The 27,946-nt window shown below is 43.8% G+C and overlaps 1 pseudogene; it reads left to right on the top strand.

Annotated features, from left to right (window-relative positions):
- Positions 1-71: 71 nt before the first annotated feature.
- LOC121537309 lies at positions 72-27,925 on the top strand (annotated as a pseudogene).
- The last annotated feature ends 21 nt before the right edge of the window (positions 27,926-27,946 follow it).

Below are 27,946 nucleotides of genomic sequence, written 5' to 3' on the forward strand. Positions count from 1 at the left end.
AGGACTTCAGAGAAATTGCAGATGAAGGGCATCATCTCGGGCCTTCACCTCTGGTCGAAAGGTCTTTGGGCATGGTCAGTGGGTTCCCATTAGACTACATGCATCTTGTCTACCTGGGTGTCATGAGGCAACCACTGGCCTGCAGGCTCTCGGGATTTCAGGTGAGGACACTCACTGAAAAACTCCTTAAGATCAGGACAAGTGTGGCAGTGGAGTTTACACGAAGGCAGAGGTCCCTAAAGGAGCTAGACCAATGAAAAGCATACACATTTCGACAGTTCTTGCTCTTTACCGGTCCTGTGCTCCTTAAAGACCTCCTACATACCGCAGTGTACCAGCACTTTTTGCTTCTCTTTGTTGGAGTGTTCATCCTGTCGAACAAGGCACTGCTTGAGGAGTACACAGACTATGGGAACGAGGCTCTTGTGTTGTTTGTTCAGCACTTTGTGGAGCTGTATGGCATGATGTCCCTCTCTTATAATGTCCACAACCTTGTGCATCTTGCACAAGACGTCAGGGTGCATGGGGACCTGGACTCCTTCAGTGCCTTCAGGTATGAAAATGTTTTGCAAAAGTTAAAGAAGCTTGTGAGAAAACCAGAATCTCCCTGTAGTCAGGTTGTAAAGAGGCTTTCAGAGGAAGTGGATGTGAAAGTGTCTGCACTCACTTCTGTCATCATGAAGTGCTTTGAGAGACTAGTCAAGGATCAAATCACCTCCACCTTACCTGTCACCCTAGACCCACTTCAATTTGCATACCGCCCCAATAGGTCCACAGATGATGCAATTGCCATCACACTGCACAATCCCATCTGGACAAGAGGAAAACCTATGGAAGAATGCTGTTCATTGACTATAGCTCAGCATTCAACACCATAGTACCCTCCAAGCACATCAAGCTTGAGGCCCTGGGTCTCAACCCCGCCCTGTGCAATTGGGTCTTGGAATTCCTGACGGGCCACTCCCCAGGTGCTGAAGGTACGAAACAAAATCTCCACTTCGCTGATCCTCAACACTGGGGCCCCACAAGGGTGTGTGCTCAGCCCCCTCTTGTACTCCCTGTTCACCCATGACTGCGTAGCCATGCACGCCTCCAACTCAATCATCAAGTTTGCAGACTACACAACAGTAGTAGGCTTGATTACCAACAACGATGAGACAGCCTACAGGGAGGAGGTGAGGACTCTCGGAGTGTGGTGTCAAGAAAATACCCTCTCACTCAACATCAACAAAACAAAAGGAGATGATTGTGAACTTCAGGAAACAGCAGAGGGAGTACCCCCCTATCCACATTGATGGGACAGCAGTGGAGAAGGTGGAAAGTTTTAAGTTCCTCGGCGTACATCTCACTGACAAACTGTGAAGAAGGTGCAACAGCGTCTCTTCAACCTCAGGAGGCTGAAGAAATTTGGCCTGTCACCTAAAACCCTCACAAACTTTTACAAATGCACAATTGAGAGCATCCTGTCGGGCTGTATCACCGTCTGGTACGGCAAATGCACCGCCCACAACCGCAGGGCTCTCCAGAGGGTGGTGCAGTCTGCACAACGCATCACTGGGGGCAAACTACCTGCCCTCCAGGACATCTACAGCACCCGATGTCACAGGAAGGACAAAAAGATAATCAAGGACAACTACCACCCGAGCCACTATCATCCAGAAGGCGAGGTCAGTACAGGTGCATCAAAGCTGGGACCGAGAGACTGAAGAAAAGCTTTTATCTCAAGGCCATCAGACTGTTAAACAGCCAACACTAGCACAGATGCGCTGCTGCCTACATACAGACTTAAAAAATCACTGGCCACTTTAATAAATGGAACACTAGTCACTTTAATAATGCCACTTTAATAATGTTTACATATCTTGCATTACTCGTCTCATATGTATATACTGTATTCTATACTATCGTAAAAATGTTTACATATCTTGCATTACCCATCTCATATGTACAGTATATACTGTATTCTATACTTTCTATTGCATCTTAGCCTATGCCGCTCTGACAATGACATTGCTCATCCATATATTTATATATTCTTATTGCATTCCTTTACTTAGATTTGTGTGTATTAGATATGTTGTGGAACTGTTAGATATTACTTGCTAGATATTACTGCACTGCCGGAACTAGAAGCACAAGTATTTCGCTACACTCGCAATAACATCTGCTAACCATGTGTATGTGACAATACATTTGATTTGATTTGATTTGAAAGTGCGGCGAGTGGAAAGTTTGGGTGCATGGAGAGAGCACACATCGGGGCCTCTGCCACCATCTTTTCATTGTGCACGACAGTACCATCTTGATGTCCTCCCGTAAGCCTCTCCCGAAGGCCGTGCGCAGAGTACACTCATTCCAGCCGGAAGACGCCGCCACTGTGCGAAAGCTCAGAGCGTACTCGGACGCGGGCCCCTCTCGAGTACGCGGGCCCCTCTCTGTGTTGTAGATGGAGGAGACAATCACCCCCGTCCTTTCCCTCCGTGGGATGATCAAACACCGCCCTGAACCTAGCGAGGAAGGTGGGGTAGGGAAGTGCCACTGCCTCCTCTCCTTCCCAGACTGCCATGGCCCAATCGAGCGCCTTTCCTTTAAGAAGCGAAACCACCAGCGCTATCCTGGCTTGGTCTGATGGATATGCCCCAGGCTGACGCGCCAGATAAAGGGAAACCTGTAGCAGGAAGCCGCTACATTTAGTAGTTTTACCGTCATAGCATTCCGGTAGGGCGAGGGTTCCCGCAGGAGTGGGTGATAGCACGGGAACAGGTGGATTGGGGGCACTCACCGCTTCCTGAGGTGGAACCGGAGCGCTGGGCAGATTATGCAGAGTTTGGAGCACTTCCTGCATGGCGGTGTTCAACTGGGCAAGCTGCTGCTGGTGCTGGTCGAGGCAATGGGAATCTCCTGCTGCATCCATTTTCGTTTGGTGTGTGATTCTGTGACGAGTACTGAGTATACGGAGAGGCAGGACGCAGACGCAGGAATTAACAAGGTCAAGGTTTACTTAACAATGATAAAGAGAAATAACAAAGAAAGAGTCAACGACACGAAGCTAAACAATCACACACAACATCATACAGAACAGCCCTGGGCTAAATAGGGGTGGTGATGAGATGCAGGTGCACTGGAGGTGATTAGGGTGCATTGGGTTTCCATTCCGGTGTTGCCGAGGTGGTGCGCTCAGACCAGTTGCTCAGTAGACCAACGGGAGGAGACGTGACAAAGATGCAATACGTCTAAAATTGCAGCTAGGTTAGTCAGGGGCTAGGTCCCATTCCCTGTTTCTTCTAGGCTCTCAGCTCTCAGCTCATTAGCTATCTAGCTAATTCTGCACCAATGCAATGTGCAATGTTAGGCTAGCTATGTAAACACTCCAAAACCAGACTGCAACAGAAAACCTGCAGACACTGTGGGTCTCCAGGACCAGGACTGAAGAATAATGTTCTAATCTATCTGTTGTTGAATCTCTCTAGCTGTCTAACTCTTCTCTCTCCAAAGCCACAGGTATCACCACCCGGTCTGATAATGGTCCTACTCGAGATGCCAACAACCCAGTGGACAACCGTCATGCTCCACCTGGGCAGAGGACGGTGGGGGACAAGATGAAGACGAACCAGGAAAACGATGAAGAGGATTCGAACGACACCAACTATGAATAGGTGCTTGTTTATACATAACACCCAAGGACAAGCTCAGACAAAGCTCAGCTCACAACGTATTGTAACATATATCTCTCTCCTCTGTCTCTCAGTTCAACAGCTATGCTGGCAGTCTGTCTCCAGTGGGCCCTATGAGAAAGACGACGAGGACGCTACTCTGGACGAGGATGGATGAACGATGTAAGGAGAGGAGGTGAGAGAAGACAGACGTGTTCATTAGTGTCTAGTTTTGTGTGTGTTGTTGCTCCTGAGGGCTGTGCGTGTGTGTTACTACTGCTCTGTTGTGTTAACCCTGCCTGTCCTGTGTGGACCCCAGGGAGCTGAGGGAGAAGGATGAGATGAAGAAGTACCGTATGGAGCACCCCAAGGTCCAGCAGCAGTTCTCTGACCTCAAGGTTGGTCACTGTGTTTCCATGGCCACAGAGTCAACTCTCCTCTACTCTCTCCGAGCAGTCCTAACTTTAAATCTGCCAAAAACACATTTTCCATCTCTTAATGGACTTCTCTCTCTCTCTCTCTCTCAATTCAATTCAATTCAATTCAATAGACTTTATTGACATGGCAAGTAAAATTACTTACATTGTCAAAGTATACATATAACAAAAATGGTGGGACCAACAGCAATAATAATAGTAGTAGTGGAAATGGGACTACCATTAACAGCAACTACAACAACAATATTAATGAGAATAACAATACATTAAAGCAATAGTAGTCGACCAATCTCAACATGACTGAGAAGACACATTACCTGCTATGAAAGCCAAAACAAAACAGGAAATATTATTGACATTACATTACACTTTTCACTGGCTGTCCCTCAGGTTGTGGCAGGAGGACACATATTTGGCTGCCAAAATTGCACATTTTGGCTTTTCACCCAATGAATATTTGATTTTTTCTTCCTCTTTTATAGTTTCAAATTCTTTGTACTGAATGATAATTTTGGGAAAGAAAGATTCTCTTAGGTCTGAGTATTTGTCACAGTGTAGTAGGAAATGCAGCTCTGTCTCTACCTCTCCCCGGGGGCAGAGTGAGCACAGCCTGTACTCTCTGGGCAGCCAGGTTTGCCTGTGACGACCGGTCTCTATAGCTAGACTGTGCTCACTGAGTCTGTACCTAGTCAGTGTTTTTCTCAGTTTTCTATCAGTCACAGTGGTCAGATAGTCTGCCACCATGTACTGTCTGTTTAGAGCCAAATAGCATTGAAGTTTACTTTGATTTTTTGTGGTGTCTTTCCAACAGGTGATATATTTTTCTTTTTGCTTTGTGATGATTTGGTTGGGCCATATTTTCTGAGTGCTGTCCTGAGGCTCTATGAGGTTGGTTTTGGTTAGTGAACTGAGCCTCAGAACCAGCTGGCTGAGGGGACTCTTCTCTTGTTTCATCTCTTGACATAGTAGAGCTGTGTGATGGAATGTTTTGGGGTCACTTGTTTTTAGATGGTTGTAAAATTTGATGGCTCTTTTTTCTATTCGAATAAGGAGGGGGTATTGGCCCAATTCTGCTCTACATGCGTTATTTGGAGTTTTTCTTTGCACTTGCAATACAGTCTTGCAAAACTCTGCATGCAGTATTTCGATTGGATGTTTGTCCCATTTGGTATATTCAGTATTAGAGAGCGGACCCCATACTTCGCTGCCATAGAGAGCAATTGGTTCTATAACTGATTGGAACATTTTGAGCCAGATTCTAATTGGAATTTCGATTTTAATATTCCTTTTAATGGCATAGAATGCTCTTCTTGCTTTGTCTCTCAGCTCATTCACAGCCATGTGAAAGCTACCTGTGTTGCTGATATTTAGTCCTAGATATGTGTAATTTTTGGTGTGTTCTAATAGAACTGTGTCCAAATAGAATTTATATTTGTCATCCTGATTTCCGGACCTTTTTTGGAATATCATTATATTAGTTTTTTTTAGATTAACGGTCAGGGCCCAGGTCTGACAGAATCTGTGCAGATGATCTAGATGCTGCTGTAACCCCTCCTTAGTAGGAGACAGTAGCACCAGGTCATCTGCGTACAGCAGACACTTGATTTCAGTGTTGTGTAGGGTGAGACAAGGTGCTGCCGATTCTTCTAATGTTTTTGCCAATTCGTTAATGTAGATGTTAAATAGTGTTGGACTTATTGGGCAGCCCTGTTTCACTCCACGTCCCTGAGAGAAGAAGTCTGTTTGCTTGTTGCCGATTTTAATCGCACATTTGTTTTTAGTGTACATTGATTTAATAACATCATATGTTTCTCTCTCTCTCTCTCTCTCTCTCTCTCTCTCTCTCTCTCTCTCTCTCTCTCACCCCCTCTCTCTCTCTCTCTCTCTCTCTCTCTCTCTCTCTCTCTCTCTCTCTCTCTCTCTCTCTCTCTCTCTCTCTCTCTCTCTCTCTCTCTCTCTCTCTCTCTCTCACACTGTAGAGGAAGCTGTCAGGAATGTCAAAGGAGGAGTGGCTAAGTATCCCAGAGGTTGGCGATGCCAGGAACAAGCTCCAGAGGAACCCTAGCGATGAGAAACTCACCCCTATACCAGACAGCTTCTTCTCCAAACACCTGACCACAGGAGTCAAGCACACCACCGTGGACCCACTGCAGGGGGTTAGTACACACACATACACACACATAAACACACACACACACACACACACACAAACACATTGGGTTTGGGCAAGATGGCCAAAATATCATATCACAATATTTTTCTCATTTTTGACAGCATGGTGGTATTTTACGGTGTTTAAATGTTCTGAATATTACAAGTTGAGTTATGAATGAATACAGTTTTTTATGATTGCTAAGACACTTTTAATGAAACTGGGCGTCCACTTGATCTCCATCATAACCTAATGAGTGTAACAGTATTATATATTTTGCAAAACTGTATTTAATTTCTCGTTGCCTTCATACACAAATGTTAAGCACATTTTTGCAAAACAGTAAACACAACTCTCTACAAAAGACGCAAAACTCAGTTAAGTAAATCATGACGAACAAAATAAAAACATTTGGTCACAGCTGATACAAATTACTCTCATGAATGTGAACATCTTCTGCACGTGTGCCAAACTTCTTTGCACAATTGTTCAAGCAGCAATCAGTCCTTATTCATGCATAAAAGAGGTCACCTCTGAGTTGCTGTTTGCAAGAATGGACCAAGTAAGAGGCAGAGGGCAAGGACAAGGACAAAGGAGAGGTAGAGGGGCCCATAGAGGAAGTTCAGCTCTCAGTTACAATGGAAAAAGATACAATTAGCCTTTGGTTTCTGGATATTCAGGCTCTTGAGTGACATTCTTTCTTCATTAGTCATCTTTGGTAAAAAAAAGAATACAGCCCATTCTGTGATAATGTGTTTACTTGCCTTTTATAGTGCATACTATAATTATAGTATCAACAAATGGCACAGACATATAAAAGAGGGTTAACCATGGTAGGGTATATTGATAGTTGGAGTTAGTATTTATTGGGCCATTGTGCAACGATTGATTGAAATAACTTTTCATTAGATAACAAGTTGTATGTTTTGATGGAGGTAGTTGATTTTGTGTCATGTATTTCATGTTTTGAGAGTCTTAATGCATTTTGCAAATGAATTGTGTCATTTTGGCCGACGTGGTTCAGTTTGGGGCTGTGTGTTAATTGTTTAGAAAAAGTTAATTCTGTTTGGACAAATGTGCTCAAGCAATCAAGAAACTGTAATGGTCTTTCTCCAATCTGATGGTATTATACTCAACCAAACTACGACAAAACTGACAGTGAAGTGGTCCAATTTGTAGAACTTTCCATTTATCAAAATACCTTTATAGATTGTATTGTAAAAACCATACGGGTATGTGGGCCCATACCGGTATATCGGTATTCACGATATATCGCCCAGCCCTAACACAAATACTCTCTGTCTCTCTCACACAGTTTTGTCACATGTTGCAGTTTCATTATGTGCCAGTAGGAGCCAGCTTCTACCACTGAAACATTCTCCATATCCTCCCCATGCCAAAAAGTCAAGCCTATTGTTTTTTATCCATCCACATATTTCTTTCTTACAGTTGAACCTCCCAGGTGGTCTGGAAAGCCCATACCCCGGGGGCATGACCCCTAGCCTGATGACCCCTGGGACAGGAGAGCTGGACATGAGGAAGATTGGCCAGGAACACACTGATGGACATGAGGTTCAGCCAGGTAACACACCACTTAGGCCTACTGACTTAAAATATTGTGTCTAGTTTGACTGTTATGCACCAACCTAAATGCTATGGAAGGGACTGGTCAGATGCTATCAAATGCTATCAGATGGTATCAAAAGTTTCCAGTAAGCATGTTATGCCAGTACCACTTTTCCTGGTATGTGCTGATCTCCTCTCCTCCATCTCTCCCCTCTCAGGTGTCTGACTCAGTGAGTGGACAGACGGTGGTGGATCCTAAAGGTTACCTCACTGACCTCAACTCTATGATCCCCACACGGAGGAGACATCAGGTGAGTAGCCCCAGGGCTGGCCTGACTACCCTGCATTAGATTATCAGTCTAGGCCTCTCTGTCTGTAACCTGCACAGTACTTATGATATACTGTACCTCAAATTGCTTTACCTCATTGGTGATGACGATTGATTGATATGACTGCTAGGCTCCAGATTCAAGTAGAATTTGGCATCAAAACCGTCCACTAGAGGCAAAAATAAATGTTCCTTACATTTTACCCCCATGTGGGCAAGCCCCTTAGCAATTTGAGTTTCAGCCAATTAGCTTCAGCCCCTCGCCATTTGAGTGACTGCTAGCTAGATGCAGACATAGCAGAGCGAGAGATCAATGACGTGATGCACATATATGCACAAAATATGCAATTTTCAGGGACCACTTTTGGCTCGTGAGCACTACTTTCAGAAGTACTGGCTAAAAAGTATACAAATGTACCAGATAATCTCTTAACCCTTAACATAACCCAGTCTGAATAAATGCTTTACAACCGTAGAGTTGTTTCTGTGTGCCTAAAACTTCTGGAGCTCATGAGGGAGCTGTGTGCCTAAATACAGGACGTCGCCATTAGGGTCAACAGTGTATTGTATGCTTGGGTTTTGCTAGGGCATTGTGGATGGGGATGGCTGATGGGCGTAAGCCATGAGCTCCGGCTCCGAGGATTTGTGTGTTCAATCCCAGTAATAGGCACTTGTTTTTGCAACTTCTAAATTTGACGTTTGGAGAAAGGTGGAAAAACGTCTAATTCTGCAGTGAGACTGAGAGCTTATTGTCTGCTATTGAGCTTGGACTATTGATAGAAGGAAAGGAAGACTGAGAGAAGAGGGAAATAAATAGTTAAACAGACCAACGCTCCAGTTCAATTCGTTTCTTATCCCAAATGACACTTCTAGTTATGACACACCCCTATTTACACCCCGTCATGGTGTCAGTGGCTTGGGAGCCCTGCTCCATTACACAAGAACGCACACACACAAACAGTGGTGTTCCCAGCAGCATACCTCTGTGACAGAGATGGATGTTGTGCTTCCTATGAAAGTGTTAGCAGCCTACATGTCTGGGCTGCCCTCTGTCTGTATTTCACCAGAGAAAGAAAAAAGCCTTCTGTGTTTCTCCATCACGGTGTGCCTCTCCAGACTATGAGGCAATGTGTTGATATTAGCATGATAATTGCCATGATTACATTATGAAATCAAGTGTTTTTGCAGTGATGTGAGTCAAGTCAAGCACAGGGCTGCAGAGCTGAATCAAACACTGGCTTGATCATGGTACACAGTGTGTGTGTGTAACCCCATCTCTATATCTGTCCAACAGCTCTGGAGAATGTATCTAAGTCTGTGCGTCTGTGGAAGACTGCTGTAGAGCTCGAGGAGCCAGAGGATGCCAGGATCATGCTGAGCAGATCTGTGGAGTGCTGTCCAACCAACGTGGAGGTACACACACCCACAGTTATATTGTGTAGTATTCTCATGAAGACCCAGTCTCATACAATTCTGTCTTCCCTCACCATCCTGCCCCCTCTTCCCCCTCCCTCTATCCCTGTGTAATTGTGGCTGGTGCGGTTGGATCGTATGAGAACGCTAGACGTGTCGTGAACAAGGACCAGGATGAACATCCCAATGGACTGTCACATCTGGATCACTGCCGCCAAGCTGGAGGAGGCCAAAGGGAACACTCAAATGGTGGAGAAGACCATCGACAGAGCCATCACATCACTCAGGGCCAACGGGGTCGAGATCAACAGAGAATAGTGGATACAGGTACGAGGGGTTGAGGGAGTGTATGTGTGTAGTGGTGAGAATCTAGAGCAGGAAACACAGGTGTGCGTCAAAGTGCTGTGTGACCCACTTCCAGCTCTTGGTATTTTTCTGTGACCCACTGAATAAACAAAACAGTCTCCTGCAGCCATAAACCAAAAGCTTTCCGCTGCAACCCAGCATTTTCTAAACTTCTAATCCAGTCTTATGTTGACAATTCTCTTCACCTTTTACCCAAATGTTTTCTGTGTTGCCCCTGACATCACTCTGTAAAAGGATACTACAGTCACTCCCTCTCTTCAGAGGTGCTGGCGTGAAAGAGTAATCTGCAGCACAAAACAAGCAGCGGTGGACTGCACTCAAACACTGCACAGTGTGTGTGTGTGTGTGTGTGTGTGTGTGTGTGTGTGTGTGTGTGTGTGTGTGTGTGTGTGTGTGTGTGTGTGTGTCAGTTGCTCACAAGGGTACTGCAGGTCAGTGACTGATGTCTTACAGAGCTCTGTGCAGTTCTGTGCAAATCACCTCAACCTCACTTGCACTTACTGTTTCGCAACCAGGACTTTGACCGCAATTATCTCTCAAATTCCTTTCCTTCTTTTATTTATTCTTCTTTTCCCTCTGGCCTTTCTTGGCTCTAAAGTAAAGTGGATGTACAGTGGCCCATCTACTGTTCTCTGACACAGGGATGGAAGTTACAGTATATTGGAGTGCACAGGGGGGAAATTTTGAGCACAGGGAGTTCGCACTGCAGAGCCAGATCAAACACTGGCTTGATCCATCTCATATGAGAAAAGATCATGTCATAATTCTCCCTCAGCACAGTTTATTTAAAGGTCTACCCACCAATAAATCAGAGATGATTTAAGATGTCCAGTTTAGGATCCCTGCTTGTGTTTTGTAAGAGGATGGGGGACATGATGTTGCCATATACAGTGGGGGAAAAAAGTATTTAGTCAGCCACCAATTGTGTAAGTTCTCCCACTTAAAAAGATGAGAGAGGCCTGTAATATGGCCAGTCTCCAGATCTCAACCCCATAGAACATCTTTGGAGGGAGTTGAAAGTCCGTGTTGCCCAGCGACAGCCCCAAAACATCACTGCTCTAGAGGAGATCTGCATGGAGGAATGGGCCAAAATCCCAGCAACAGTGTGTGAAAACCTTGTGAAGACTTACAGAAAACGTTTGACCTGTGTCATTGCCAACAAAGGGTATATAACAAAGTATTGAGACACTTTTGTTATTGACCAAATACTTATTTCCCACCATAATTTGCTAATAAATTCATTAAAAATCCTACAATGTGATTTTCTGGATTTTTTTTCTCTCAATTTGTCTGTCATAGTTGACGTGTACCTAAGATTAAAATTACAGGCCTCTCTCGTCTTTTTAAGTGGGAGAACTTGCACAATTGGTGGCTGACTAAGTACTTTTTTTCCCCACTGTAAATCACTCTGTAGTTTTATAGGCCTCTTCACTCAAGTGGCTTCACCATTCCACTGGCCTGCCTGACTGTGCAAGGCATGGGTCAAAAGTTCTCTCTCTCTCTCTCGTTCTCGCTCTCGCTCGCTCCCCCCCATGCTCAACAGTGAGCACTATTACCATCAAGTACTGCATGCTTGGGTTTTGCTAGGGCATTGTGGATGGGCGTAAGCCATGAGCTCCGGCTCCGAGGGTTTGTGTGTTCAATCCCAGTAATAGGCACTTGTTTTTGCAACTTCTAAATTTGACGTTTGGAGAAAGGTGGAAAAACATCTAATTCTGCAGTGAGACTGAGAGCTTATTGTCTGCTATTGAGCTTGGACTATTGATAGAAGGAAAGGAAGACTGAGAGAAGAGGAACATAACTCCTCCTTCTGCTCCTTCTCTCTATATTCCTCTCAACTCCCCCTCCCTCCTGGCCTTCCTTTCAACGTCCCCCATCCATTTCAAATGTTTCTCCCTCTTCTTCTCCCTCCCCTCCCTCAAGTCTTTTCATTTTCCCTCCCCTCCTCACCCCTCTCTGTCCCTCCTTCAAACCCTTCTTTAACACTCTCTCCCTCTTTCTGCCCCTCCCTCCTCGTCTCCAGTGTGCGGAGGAGTTTGACAAGGTAGGCAGCATGGCAGCGTGCCAGGCGGTGATCCGGGCGATAATTTGAATCGGCATCGAGGAAGACTGTATACACACCTGGATGGAGGGTGCAGAGAGCATAAGAATGACCTTTCACCTTTCATTCACCTGTGACCTCTCACTACCCCAGGCCCAAATATCCCAAATACCCAATACTCAGATGACTTTAGGAACATATGGTATATCCACAGTTTGATACATTATCTGTAATTCGTTTTTATTTCAATGTCTTCCACGGGGTGTTGGTGTGTGTTGTAGTGGAGTGTGTAACGTAACTGTTGTTGTGTTTCAGTGTGTGTCCCATGGGACGCTGGAGTGTGCCCTTGCCATCTATGCCCATGCCCTGCAGATGTTCCCCAGCAAAATGAGTGTGTGGCTCAAGGCAGTTTACTTCGAAAAGAACCACAGCGCCAGGTGTGTGTGTGTGTTGGAAACAGACTAAGTTGAATCAAATGACTTTGCCTATTGATTACTACATGCATTGTAAACCAGAGTATCTCGGAGTGGATATCTTCACTGTGGCAATTTGTTATTGGCAGGTGACTCAATAGAAGCCAATTAATTTGATTGGTCGCTTATCTAGGTGTCCGTCTTGTGTTAATGTATGGATAATAGTGATTATATACACCCTCTTAATGATCCCGTTTGCTTAGTTGTGATCAATCACTGTTTCAAAGCCTCTCTTATCTCTCATACTCTCTCAATTACTTACTAAATCTCTCACTCTTCCCCCTCTTCCGCACCTGGTTTATTCTCCCTCTATCTTTCCCCACATCTCCCTCTAACTCCCGCTTTTCTCTTTCGTTATCACCTCCTTTCTACCTCTCCATACTATCTAAATCCTCCCTCCCTCCCTCCTTGTTACCCCCCCATCTCAGTGAGTCTCTGGAGGCGCTGCTGCAGAGGGTGGTGGCTCACTGTCCCAAGGCTGAAGTCCTGTGGCTGATGGGGGCCAAGTCCAAGTGGCTGGCTGAGGACGTGCCTGCTGCCTGCAGCATTCTGGCTCTGGCCTTCCAGGTGAGAGAGGAACAATGAGCTTGCTAGAATGAGTAAACATGCTTATTCCAACGTTATCTTTCTTCATAACAATAGGGTACACATCAAAGTCCAAACCAAGATTTGGTACAAGTAAAACACCTTTCTCCCTTTGTGTCCAGGCTAACCCTAACAGTGAGGAGATATGTCTGGCTGCTGTGAAGCTGGAGTCTGAGAATAATGAATATGAGAGAGCCCGTCGGCTACTGGCGAAGGTCGTAGCAGTGCTCCTACTACCAGGGTGAGTGTGCTTGGGTGTGTGAGTGAGCGGACGGGAATGAGCGGGTGTGTGATGGAGGATATATAAGATGGTGTGTGCACGTTCACATGTGTGAGCGTTGACAGGGATTTGAGTTGAGTGATGAGGTTATAGCTGCTCCTCTGTATGTAGCTATAACCTTTAACTGTTAGCCTCAGCCAAGACTCCTCTACTGCTACAACGAGGTGAATCAGAGCGAGTCCGATAGTCATCCATCTTAATTTGCACAACATCAGTGGCGACGGCGGGTTAAAGAAGAGATTGAGGGCCCCAAGGGGATATTTAGCCTAGTCAGAATGGCCCAATGGGAGATAGATATAATATACAGTAAGCCTATAACCGCGCACACAGTTTCCTCAGTCATTTACTATAAAAGGTCAATTTCAATCTGGAAGCTGGTGGCTGTGCTAGGTGTGTAGGGGTTGACTCTCAGTCAGGCAGAACAGCAGGAATTGGTAAGGGTGAGATGGAGATGGACTTGACCTCAGATAGACTCTTGTTTTGGGAGGAAGTATTATATAAAGTTAATGGGGCGTTATACAATAGGAGTCTTCTCCATACATCCATGCCCAGGCTTGCTAGATTCACAACTAGATGGGAAACCACCATAGTGCTGTCTGTCACCGGGCAATCGATCAATGCCCTTGTTTGGCAAGAAAAGCCGAGGTTGACTGCTGTATTCAGCATATTATTTCCTTGCCAGACAAAGTAACAATGTGATGTTGTTGAATGTTGAAGGCAGAAACTGTCATGGATTGAGGCTATGCCTGAGGATGTTGGCACTGGCAGGCTTGAAACATTATATGAATTATGTTTTAAAAATGGCTGTCTGACATGTTGTCTTTATATTGGGAGGGAGGTAGCTCAGTTGGTAGAGCATGGCGTTTGCAACGCCAGGGTTGTGGGTTCGATTCCCACGGGGGGCTAGTATGAAAAAAATAAAAAAGAATAATGTATGCACTAACTGTAAGTCGCTCTGGATAAGAGCGTCTGGTAAATGTAAATGTAAATATTGCCTACTCCTGTCCCATAAATGTATTTGTTTGTTATTTCTTTGCATGCTTTTATTCAGATTGAAATGTTGTTACTGAGGATAGGAGTGTTCTAATGTAATGACTAAGATGAAAAGTGAATGTAAAGTGTGTGTTTGTCCCTATGAAGGTGTTTATGAAGTCAGTGAAGCCGGAGTGGGTGTTGGGGAACATCAAAGCGTATACCGAGGCTCTGAAACACTGAAGAGCAGTCTGAGCACAATGAGAAGGCCAGAGAGGCCTACAACCAGGGAGGGTTGAGGGCAGTGGAGGCTCGTCAGAGGAGGAAGGGGAGGACCATACAACATTTAAATAGTGAAACATCAATAAATATATAATTTATGGATAAAACTATACTAAATATATTCACGTCACCAAATACTTGATTTAAACACACTGTTGTGCAATGAAGGTCTACGGTAGCCTCAACAGCACTCTGTAGGGTAGTACCATGTTGTAGCTGGAGGACAGCAAGCTTCTGTCCTTCTCTGGGTACATTGACTTCAATACAAAACCTAGGAGGCTCATGGTTCTCACCCCCTTCCATAGACTTACACAGTAATTATGACAACTTCTGGAGGACGTCCTCCAACCTATCAGAGCTCTTGCGGCATGAACTGACATGTTGTCCACCCACTCAAAGGATCAGAGAATGAATCTAGTATTGAACGCATAAGCTACAGCTAGTTAGCACTACAGTGCATACAATGTGGTGAGTAGCTGACTCAAAGTGAGAGAAAGACAATAGTTTAACAGTTTTGAACAAATTAATTTCTTCAAAAATGAAGGAGAAGCGAGAGAGAGCTAGCTATATGAAAAACCATTTTTTACTTTCACTTACAGTGGGGGAAAAAAGTATTTAGTCAGCCACCAATTGTGCAAGTTCTCCCACTTAAAAAGATGAGAGAGGCCTGTAATTTTCATCATAGGTACACGTCAACTATGACAGACAAATTGAGGAAAAAAATTCCAGAAAATCACATTGTAGGATTTTTTATGAATTTATTTGCAAATTATGGTGGAAAATAAGTATTTGGTCAATAACAAAAGTTTCTCAATACTTTGTTATATACCCTTTGTTGGCAATGACACAGGTCAAACGTTTTCTGTAAGTCTTCACAAGGTTTTCACACACCGTTGCTGGTATTTTGGCCCATTCCTCCATGCAGATCTCCTCTAGAGCAGTAATGTTTTGGGGCTGTCGCTGGGCAACACGGACTTTCAACTCCCCTCCAAAGATTTTCTATGGGGTTGAGATCTGGAGACTGGCTAGGCCACTCCAGGACCTTGAAATGCTTCTTACGAAGCCACTCCTTCATTGCCCAGGCGGTGTGTTTGGGATCATTGTCATGCTGAAAGACCCAGCCACGTTTCATCTTCAATGCCCTTGCTGATGGAAGGAGGTTTTCACTCAAAATCTCATGATACATGGCCCCATTCATTCTTTTCTTTACACGGATCAGTCGTCCTGGTCCCTTTGCAGAAAAACAGCCCCAAAGCATGATGTTTCCACCCCCATGCTTCACAGTAGGTATGGTGTTCTTTGGATGCAACTCAGCATTCTTTGTCCTCCAAACACGACGAGTTGAGTTTTTACCAAAAAGTTATATTTTGGTTTCATCTGACCATATGACATTCTCCCAATCCTCTTCTGGATCATCCAAATGCATTCTAGCAAACTTCAGACGGGCCTGGACATGTACTGGCTTAAGCAGGGGGACACGTCTCGCACTGCAGGATTTGAGTCCCTGGCGGCGTAGTGTGTTACTGATGGTAGGCTTTGTTACTTTGGTCCCAGCTCTCTGCAGGTCATTCACTAGGTCCCCCCGTGTGGTTCTGGGATTTTTGCTCACCGTTCTTGTGATCATTTTGACCCCACGGGGTGAGATCTTGCGTGGAGCCCCAGATCGAGGGAGATTATCAGTGGTCTTGTATGTCTTCCATTTCCTAATAATTGCTCCCACAGTTGATTTCTTCAAACCAAGCTGCTTACCTATTGCAGATTCAGTCTTCCCAGCCTGGTGCAGGTCTACAATTTTGTTTCTGGTGTCCTTTGACAGCTCTTTGGTCTTGGCCATAGTGGAGTTTGGAGTGTGACTGTTTGAGGTTGTGGACAGGTGTCTTTTATACGGATAACAAGTTCAAACAGGTGCCATTAATACAGGTAACGAGTGGAGGACAGAGGAGCCTCTTAAAGAAGAAGTTACAGGTCTGTGAGAGCCAGAAATCTTGCTTGTTTGTAGGTGACCAAATATTTATTTTCCACCATAATTTGCAAATAAATTCATAAAAAATCCTACAATGTGATTTTCTGGAATTTTTTTCCTCAATTTGTCTGTCATAGTAGAATTGTACCTATGATGAAAATTACAGGCCTCTCTCATCTTTTTAAGTGGGAGAACTTGCACAATTGGTGGCTGACTAAATACTTTTTTTCCCCACTGTACTTAGCTAGTGAATGCAGCTAGCTAGTTCAGCCTACTCAAACACACAGCTCAAACAGAGTGGGAGGCTATGTCACCTAGCTGGCTATGAATAGCTGGGTGATTCTGCAACTACGGACACTTCCATGTCCCCTGGGTCCGTTTTTGTGATATTCTTTATGTGTTAAGTTCACATTATAATCACCCCAGACCTTTTTATCACCTTTCTATCAAGTATTTTGGCTACTTTTCAGTCGCATTTTATACCTCAATTTCACTGTTTTGCCGTTGTCCCTGACCCAGACTTTTGAGCTTCTACTATGTTTTTCTATGAGAAAGCATTAATAACTACACATTTTATAATGTTATCTACTAGAGAAAAAGTCAATGAAATAAATATCTATATCAATATTTTTTGTGAGTATGCCCTTTTTGTGAGTATACCTGTCCTTTGGTAGTGGTGTCATTTCCACCACATGACAAATTCCTCATTTAATAACTTTTTTTCAAGAGATTGTTAAGTTAGTTACCATGGAAACTTATTGTGACACTGAAGCACATGGCTGCAGCGGACAGTTGTTACAGATGTGATGTTGTCACGGATTCCGCCGAGGCTGCTCCTCCTCCTTGTTTGGGCAGGCTTCGGCGTTCGTCGTCCCCGGAGTACTAGCTGCTACCGTTGGATGTTCTCTGTGTTTGTTTGGTTTTGTCTGTTTGGTGCACCTGTGTCTTATCCTGTCCTGATTATGTCACCTATAAGTTTCCTTTGGTTTTGTTTGTAGTTGTGTGTTGTTTTACGCCTGTCCGTTGGGGTTTTGGATTTTGCATTCTTGTTATTAAGTGTATTGACGCACTGTTTGCGCATCGCTTATGTTGAGTTTTTTACGCATTGTTTTGCGTATCGCTCGCCTCCGTTGTTTGAGGCCCTTTATTTTGTATTTGTCATTTGCTGACAAGTAAAGTCTGTTTGGACTAAGCTTCTGTGTCCTGCGCCTGACTCCAACACCACATCCACCTCAAAACACTGACAGATGTCCAGAAGTTGAAGAAGAATCTAGGTAAATATTGCTTGTGTAGTGAATATTTTTATTGTCAGTAATTTCCAAACAGGCTATAATTATTTAATTTGTGGTAGGATTTTGATGTTTTTAAAATATATTTTATGTATTTAGTGTAAACTATATGCTGGATGTAATACTAGCCAAAGCATGCTAAGCAGGCTGTCCTTTTTCTCAAACTGTAGAAGCGTCATTTCCATCACAGTCATTTCCATCACAAACTTAACTGTGGTGGAAATGACAGAACGTCTGAAAAAACAGGAACATTTACAAGACAGTGAGAGATACTGGAAGAAAAAAAGAGAAGGGAGAAGTTAAATCTATCTCTGAGCTTTCAAAGGGAGAACAAAGAATCAAGAGAAGGCTATGGAAATACAACCAACGAAAAATAAATTAGAAGACATATTTTAAAGAGAACAGTTGCAATGGAGACCTATCTATCAGGCAACACACCACCTCAGTCACCAGATTACTTTCAGCCAGAACATGAGGCCAACATACCTGCCCCTAACTTCTGTGACCCGGATGCACACCCTGATACCACTTCCTCATCTTCTGCAACAGAAATGAAAAGTCGAATACTTGCTGGAAGGAAAAAGGGTGGAAGCGGTCGCTCAAAACATACAGAGATATTTGCATGACAAATGTCAAACTTGATAATGCTTTACGGAAAGCTGAGAAATACAAAAAAAGAGGTATGATCGACTGATGAAGAAAATGGAGAGACAAGATTCCCCAAAGACAAAACAGCAAATGAAGGAAACTTCGTAGAACTAAGGATTTTGTTGTTTCAAAATGCCATCATTGCAGAGTTAAAGCAAAAGTATCAAAACATTTGCAGTGCCAAGGACAAACGAGTGGCTTCAAAAATGCTCAGAGGCAACATCCTGAGAAAGTAAGGCCTGGTCAAAGCCGCAAACAGAGAATTTGGATTTTCAGCAAAAGCAATGAGGGCAAATGAAAACAGGCCAGGAAGTCTTCAATACTCCAGGTTAATGCAGTGTTACAGAATTAGCACAGCCACAGAAGAGAAAATCACTTGATTCTATGAACGCGATGACAACAGTAGAGCAACAACATGGAAAACGGACACACTAACGAGGAAAAAGAAGAAAAAGCAGAAGCGCTTCTTGAATTGTGCAATTCAGAACCTTTATCAGAAGTTTAAGAGTGAATATTCAGAGAGAAAAATGTCCTACTATGAATTCTGCAAAATACGTCCTTTAAGGGTTGTCAAGCCAACAGTCCAGGATAGGGACACACGCCTCTGCAAAACTCACGCCAAACTCCAGTTCATGGCGGACAAACTACAGTACCACAAAGGGATCAGCTGCAACAACAATGAGAACCTTATTGAGTCTTTGTGCTGTGAGAACCGGAAGAAAGAGTACATATACAGAGAGTGCTCCCTTTGCCAAGCAAAATAGCTTACAACATCTGACTTTGATGCTGGTGGCTTGAGTGAAAAAACAAAGCTGAAGCGAGGGAGAAGAAAAACAAAGCTGAAGCGAGGGAGAAGAAAAACAAAGCTGAAGCGAGGGAGAAGAAAAACAAAGCTGAAGAGAGGGAGAAGAAAAACAAAGCTGAAGAGAGGGAGAAGAAAAACAAAGCTGAAGAGAGGGAGAAGAAAAACAAAGCCGAAGCGAGGGAGAAGAAAAACAAAGCTGAAGCGAGGGAGAAGAAAAACAAAGCTGAAGCGAGGGAGAAGAAAAACAAAGCTGAAGCGAGGGAGAAGAAAAACAAAGCTGAAGCGAGGGAGAAGAAAAACAAAGAGGGAAACATGGAGAAGTTCACTGTATATTTGACAGTAAAAGAAAAGGCACACTGCAGATTCTACTGGAGGACTTCTCCAAAGGATTGAAGGAGAAGTTGGGGAAACACGTGTACACCATTCGACACCAATACTTAAAACTGAGAGAATTAAAAGAGAATCTGAGGAAAGAAAAGATCATCGTGCATATTGACTTTGCAGAGAACTACTTGTGTAGATATCCAGGTAGTTCACTTTGGTGATTCTCACAAGCAGGTGACCCTCCACACCTGTGTTGGATATACCACAAATTATACAGTTTCACTCTGCTCACTGAGTTCTTCTATGCGGCATGACCCCTCTGCTATCTGGGCCCATCTCTCAAAAACACTGGCCTACTTCCATGAGCTCTGCCCATCGGCTACTTTTGGAATCTTACTTTGTCTTATATTAATTAAATGTTTAACAATGGTTGTTGATCAAAATGTTGGGTTGGGTGGAAATATCATATTTTTCATGATAAATGTTTTCAGCTGTCACAAAGGAAAGTTTATACATTCAGGCATCGTGTTGAATTATTAATAGGAAAACCTTAAAATATCACCTAAAATGATATCCAATACAAGTTGATGTACAAATGTATAAGAAATGTGTTATAAATAAATTGTATGATATTTCATTTTCAACTAAAATTGATGTTTAATGATGTGATGGAAATGACATTTGTCTATGGCTGTCTGGGGAAAAGGACAAAAATTTATAAATTCCTGAATAGATATTGTTTCTAGACAAATCAAAGACAATTCTAATAAAGTAAAATGGTGTTTCAATAAGTTTTAATCACCCAGCTATCCAACACTGGAACTCTTCCAAGTCAAGGTAAGCTTTTGGTTTTATTAATTTATTGCCACCAGGGTCCGCCGGTGTAACTGCTCAAATTCTTGCTAATTGTACACTATACTGCATGATTGTAGCGGGTTTACTAACGCGTTACTTCTAGTAGCTACATTTAACATTTTACATTTTAGTCATTTAGCAAACGCTCTTATCCAGAGCGACTTACAGTTAGTGAGTGCATACATTTCTTCTTCTTTTTATATACAATATATACTATATATACAAAAGTATATGTACACCTAGGGCTAATTTCACACATATATTTTCTAGTATTTGTAAAGACAACATTAAATTAAGAATAGTCTGATGGGTGACAATATTAGGCTATCATTTGTGGATTATGTATTATCACTTGTGAATGATACCCAGCTTGTGCAGTAAGGCAAGGAATAGCACATGCCTTTTTTTGCGACTTATTCAAATCATAGTCACACACCTCATGTAACCTAGCCCATAGGCCTATATGTTTTGATAAGGTTTGTATCACAACTAAAGTGGTCAAATAATTCCTTAAGATTAAGCACATTAATCTGCTTTATAACCAGTGTAGAACCTAACAGGCATACATAGGCATACATAGGCTGTGCATAAGTTTCAAGTTTGGGGAAGATAATTTTCAACATAAATATGCATTACATGCATAATCGCATTTGCCTTCACTTTAGAGAACAGTGTTTTCCCGCTAATTGATTGCATTTTGGAACATTTGCGTTTATAGGCTACTGCCCTGTGCGCATTGCTGCGCTTATAATGTGAAGAAATGGCGTAATAGTTTATCAAAATGTTAAGCTAAACTGTCCCAGAGTATGTTTGGAATATTTATTTATTGCACAGAAGAATAGTTGACCAATAGCATAGGTCAACTTTTGTACTATGGGGGATAGTAGATTGACATAGGCTAGTGCTTTAGCACAGCCACACAATCTCACAGACCACTGCAACATGGGTCAACTTTGAGCACCTCTATCTCCTGAATGTTTTGGCATTTAGGTCCATATAGTCACTTTCTGACCACTTCTACCGTGGGCTTACATGTATGGAAGGTTTCATTCAAATCAAAAGGGGTGCAGTCAGAAAGTGATTGAAATCAAATGGAATGACTATGTGATCACGCTCTCCGTAGCCGATGTGAGTAAGACTTTTAAGCAGGTCAACATTCACAAGGCCACAGGGCCAGACGGATTACCAGGACGTGTACTCCGAGCATGTGCTGACCAACTGGCAAGTGTCTTCACTGACATTTTCAACATGTCCCTGACTGAGTCTGTAATACCAACATGTTTCAAGCAGACCACCATAGTCCCCGTGCCCAAGAACTCTAAGATAACCTGCCTAAATGACTACCGACCCGTAGCACTGACGTCTGTAGCCATGAAGTGCTTTGAAAGACTGGTCATGGCTCACATCAACAGCATAATCCCAGAAACCCTAGACCCACTCCAATTTGCATACCGCCCCAACAGATCCACAGATGATGCAATCTCCATCGCACTCCACACTGCCCTTTCCCACCTGGACAAGAGGAACACCTACGTGAGAATGCTATTCATTGAGTACAGCTCAGCATTCAACACCATAGTGCCCTCTAAGCTCATCACTAAGCTAAGGATCCTGGGACTAAACACCTCCCTCTGCAACTGGATCCTGGACTTCCTGACGGGCCGCCCCCAGGTGGTAAGGGTAGGTAACAACACATCTGCCACACTGATCCTCGACATGGGGGCCCCTCAGGGGTGCGTGCTCAGTCCCCTCCTGTACTCTCTGTTCACCCATGACTGCATGGCCAGGCACGACTCGAACACCATCATTAAGTTTGCCGACGACACAACAGTGGTAGGCCTGATCACCGACAACGATGAGACAGCCTATAGGGAGGAGGTCAGAGATCTGGCCGTGTGGTGCCAGGACAACAACCTCTCCCTCAACATGACCAAGACAAAGGAGATGATTGTGGACTACAGGAAAAAAAAAGAGGACTGAGCACGCCCCCATTCTCATCGACGGGGCTGTAGTGGAACAGGTTGAGAGCTTCAAGTTCCTTGGTGTCCACATCACCAACGAACTATCATGGTCCAAACACACCAAGACAGTCGTGAAGAGGGCACGACAAAGCCTATTCCCCCTCAGGAGACTAAAAAGATTTGCATGGGTCCTCAGATCCTCAAAAAATTCTACAGCTGCACCATCGAGAGCATCCTGACTGGTTGCATCACCGCCTGGTATGGCAACTGCTTGGCCTCTGACCGCAAGGCACTACAGAGGGTAGTGCGTACGGCCCAGTACATCACTGGGGCCAAGCTTCCTGCCATCCAGGACCTCTATACCAGGCGGTGTCAGAGGAAGGCCCTCAAAATTGTCAAAGACTCCAGCCACCCTAGTCATAGACTGTTCTCTCTGCTACCGCACGGCAAGCGGTACAGGAGTGCCAAGTCTAGGTCCAAAAGACTTCTCAACAGCTTCTACCCCCAAGCCATAAGACTCCTGAACAGCTAATCATGGCTACCCGGACTATTTGCACTGCCCCCCACCCCATCCTTTTACGCTGCTGCTACTCTGTTAAGTATTTATGCATAGTCACTTTAACTCTACCCACATGTACATATTACCTCAACTACCTCAACTAGCCGGTGCCCCCGCACATTGACTCTGCAACGGTACCCCCCTGTATATATAGCCTCCCTACTGTCACTTTATTTTACTGTATATATAGCCTCCCTACTGTCACTTTATTTTACTTCTGCTCTTTTTTTCCTCAACACTTTTTTTGTTGTTGTTCTATTCTTACTTTTTTTGTTTAAAATAAATGCACTGTTGGTTAAGGGCTGTAAGTAAGCATTTCACTGTAATGTCTGCACCTGTTGTATTCGACGCATGTGACCAATAAAATTTGATTTGATTTTATTTGAATGACCCCACAGCTAGAGAAACAGTGTAGCACCCACCTGGGTGATGCTTCGGCTGCTGAAGAGCGCCAGAAAAGCCACCACACAGCGGCAGTGGTTAGGAAAAGCCATCTCAGGACACTGCATGCAGGCCTTGTTATCCTTTTAGGAACCGGCAGGTGTAACAAAAACACTGGTGCTGCATTAGATATACAAATCCCAACATTAGCCAACAAGCTAGCTAGCCAAGCCAAACAAACATACTTTTCATCGCAGTCCTTTAACTCTGTGAGTTAGGAATGCAACAAACCAAATTACTGTTAAAAATTATTAATTATAAAACGGTTGTTTGGATCCTGGATGCTGATTGGTTGATAGGTAATGCCTGTTAACAGTTCCATTTGATTTATCAATGTGCAACCACTGCCCCACAGCCAACCCAGGCAATTTATAAACTTAATCTCCCATTGAAAAAAGCATATAGACAATATTTCCCCATGCTACTGGCCTAGCATTTGGTTTGCAACAGTTGGGGTTTGTCTAAACCTTGCTGTCTGCATCTCCTACATGTGCAACATATTGCCGTTTTTTTCCCCACCGTACCATGCATATGAACGTGACGAGCCTGACAGCTTCTCTGAGTCAGGCGAATTCATTTATCAGGATCATTCAAGTGGATATATCAAAAGAAATGGCAATAGAAACAAAGGTAAAACAAATGAAAATGCACATAGTTTGCTGTCATTTCAGCTGCTCAGACGATCCTGCAGGTGAAGAAAGCGGATGTGGAGGTCCTGGCTTGGTTACATGTGGTTTGTGGTTGTGAGGCCGGTTGGATGTACTGCCAAATTCGCTAAAATTACGTTGGAGGCGGCTTATGGTAGAGAAATGAACATTAAATTATCTGGCAACAGCTATGTTGGACATTCCCGCAGTCACCATGCCAATTGCACGCTCCCTCAAAACTTGAGACATCTGTGGAAAAACTGCACATTTTAAAGTGGCCTTTTATTGTCCCTAGCACAAGGTGGGGACGTGCTGTTTAATCAGCTTCTTGATATGCCACACCTGTCAGGTGGATGGGTTAGCTTGGCTCACTAACAGGGATGTAAACAATTGTATGCACAAAATACTGGCCTGTGATTATAATGGCGATTCTGATCCAACCTTAAAATACATTGTGCCCCTAGACTGAGAGGATGGAAGTTCAATATGTAGCTAGATGTAGAAGGCTAATGTTAACTAGCTAACGTTGCCCATGAAAGGAAGTTAGGCTAGCGAGCAAGCATTTTAGCTAGGTAGCCTAGGACAACAAAAATAAAAGCATGTACTGTATGACAGAGTCATAGACCATTTCGTCAACATGAAAGAGAGGAGGATGGCATCGTTGTTTCTCTACAAGTAGGGTGAATCAACATGTTTTCTCTACTTGCACGAACACACACACACACACACAAACACACACACAAATCAGAACCATGGACAGCCACATCATATTTAGCTTACGTTGATTGGACTAAATTGTTTTTGGTATCTTTTAGTTGTCACTGTATTATACTAAGCAGAGGTGATTTGATAATGTTGAAGTTGAAATGGTGCTGGAATAGTGGAGGCAGCTCCTGTTGTCTTTGCGACTTGCAGTAACTCCCTGTGGTTCTAATTAAATTAATAGTTGTTTAGTAGTCCGAAAATGTCGGAAACATTAACTTTCTTGACCATGCTATAGGTCATGTAACTGTTTGTTACATGCGATATGCTTTGTGGACTTCACCAGACAGAGGTTGCTCTCCGGTTTTGTGATGAAACAAAGGTGAGGTTGAATTTATTCTGCCATTGTGTCTTCTTATTGTCTCAGTGTCACGGTCGTTGTAAGAGGCAGACCAAGGCGCAGCGTGATAGGCGTACATCCTTTTAATGAGTACTTTACACCAACAACAAAACGATACGTGAAGTCTAAAGGTGGTCCTCTGTAGCTCAGCTGGTAGAGCACGGCGCTTGTAACGCCAAGGTAGTGGTTTCGATCCTCGGGACCACCCATACACAAAAAAAAAAACATGTATGCCCGCATGATTGTAAGTCGCTTTGGATAAAAGCGTCTGCTAAATGGCATATTATTATTATTATTTTAAAGGTTCAGCAACACAAACCTATACAGAACAAGATCCCACAATACTAAAGTGCCAAAAGGCTGCCTAAGTATGGTCCCCAATCAGAGACAACGAGCTACAGCTGTCTCTGATTGGGAACCACCCTGGCCAACATAGATATGAACGATCTAGAACAGACCCAATGAAAACTAAACATAACAAGTCCACACCCTGGCTCAACATTTAAGAGTCTCCAGAGCCAGGGCGTGACACTCAGCCTTAGGTATATATCACGGTCAAAAGGCATATGAACTAACAGGTTATAGAGCAAACAACGCAATTATCATAACACATATGTTGTAATATGGCTCTTCTTTCTGGCTTGGCTTCCCCAGTGAATTTACCCACGCTGTGATGAGGTGATTTTGAAGGAGTCAGGCACAGGAGGGTAAATCACAGCATAACAGGATTTATTCTGAACCACAGAGTTACGGAGTAATGCGTGAAAACACTCCAGTGCGCAAAACAGTCGCACTGGAAAATACAAGGCACACAGGGAATATTCCCGGCGATACAAAATACACAGAGCTCCACCGAGCTTCTCTCTCCTCCACAATAAACAATCACACACAAAGACAAGGGGGCAGAGGGAACACTTATACAGGTACTGATGAGGGGATATGAACCAGGTGTGTATAATAAACAAGACAAAACAAATGGAATGATGAGATGAGGAGCGGCAGTGGCTAGAAGGCCGGTGACGACGAACGCCGAAGCCTGCCCGAACAAGGAGAGGAGGCAGCCTCGGAGGAAGTCGTGACACACGCACCTCTACTGGCCTCCTAAGGACTGTTTCCCCGGTCCTTGGCTTCGCCTCGGGTCTAAGAACAGCCCTTAGTCGGTCATGCCTTATTGCTTAAATAAATACAATCTTTACAGAGCTCTAGGGCTGGGAATTGCCAGGGGCCTCATGATACGATATTATCACGATACTTCGGTGCCGATATGACATGTATTGGATTTTCACGATTCTACATGTATTGCGATTGGATTTTCGAAACATATTGCTCACCATGTCTGCTGCAGAGGGACAAGAGAGTCATGAGACAATGAGTTTTGATCAGTCATGGAAATAAGTGCTGAAAACAAATTGGCTCCCTATTTAAAAAGATGATGGAGAACAAGCTATGAAGGGAAAAACACTGGGGTTTTGGTGCAGGTCCAGTCAGTAGTTGTCCCAGTTAGCTTTGTCACTGTTTGAGAATGTGAGATGTATTTTCTCACATATAAGTGTTTGTATGCAGACAACTCAAAATGAAAAATTATGGGTAGCAAAGTTGTGTAAATGAAGGGAATATAAACAATACATTTGTGTTTACTCAAACTCTACTCTGTTTAGTCAGATATCAGAAGGTTGAAGTTGTTTGTGTTTTATTCATGACGCCTTACATTTAGATGTCTTTCTCTCTCTGTCTCTCTCTGTCTCTCTGTCTCTCTGTGTCTCTCTCTCTGTGTCTGTCTGTGGTAAGTATATTGTGGGCTGAGGCAGTGTTTTTTTGAGGCCCTGCCCCAGAGGAAGACTAAGAGTGTTGAAGCTCTGAAGAAGTGTGAACACATCCTGCTTGACGTTGCCAAGTATGATAGATTCTTTTTCTCTCACCATCTCCCCTCCTCTTGGCTCTACTTTTCACTGTTATCCTTATGCTATCCTTCCCCTTTTGTACTGTCTCTGTAGGATAAACTCTCCCTCTCTCTGCTTTCATTCCTTCAGTAGGTCAAACTCCACCCCCCTCCACCCCCCTCTGTTCTTATCTTTCAGTAGTAGAAACTCCTCCTTTCTTCATCCTTTCCAGGTTTGGGGGTCAATTCCAAATAAATTCCAGGCAATTCGTAAAGTAATTCCACATTTTCTTAATTGAAAAGCATTGACAGGAATTGGAATTGGAACTGGAATTTCAGTATACTGAATTGACTGGAAAGGAAATGGAATTGACCCCAACCCTGATCCTTAATATTACCAACTCCCTCCTTCTTCCTTGCTTTCACTCTACCAGTACAACACATTCCCACTATCTCTTCTCTCTCTGTCAACATCTTAGTCAAAATTTGAAGGGGAATTGGGTATTGCAGGCTGTTCTAGAGCGAGCGTAAGCTTACTAAGGCCAGAGAGTGGTTCCTGAAAACAGTGAAGATTGAGCCAGACCTGGGAGACGCCTGGGCCCTCTTCTACAAGTTTGAGATGCAATATGGCACAGAGATGGGTGGCTTTGTGTTGTGTGTGTGTGTGTGTGTGTGTGTGAAAATGAGAATGAGCTTGCATGTGCTAAGGTTTATTGCATGTGTTTGGCGGGCTCTCCGTGTCCCCTGTAGGAGCAGCAGGAGGCGGTGCGTAGGCGCTGTGAGTACGCTGAGCCGCGTCACCGGGAGCTGTGGTGTGGTGAGTCCAAACATGTCCTCCACTTGTAGATGAAGATAGGGGAGATCCTCACACAGGTCGCCTCCCAAGATCAAAAACACCTTCTGAGACATAGGCTAGACAGACGGA

The sequence above is a fragment of the Coregonus clupeaformis genome, chromosome 24 (genome assembly GCF_020615455.1).
Source record: "Coregonus clupeaformis isolate EN_2021a chromosome 24, ASM2061545v1, whole genome shotgun sequence".
NCBI lineage: Eukaryota > Metazoa > Chordata > Actinopteri > Salmoniformes > Salmonidae > Coregonus > Coregonus clupeaformis.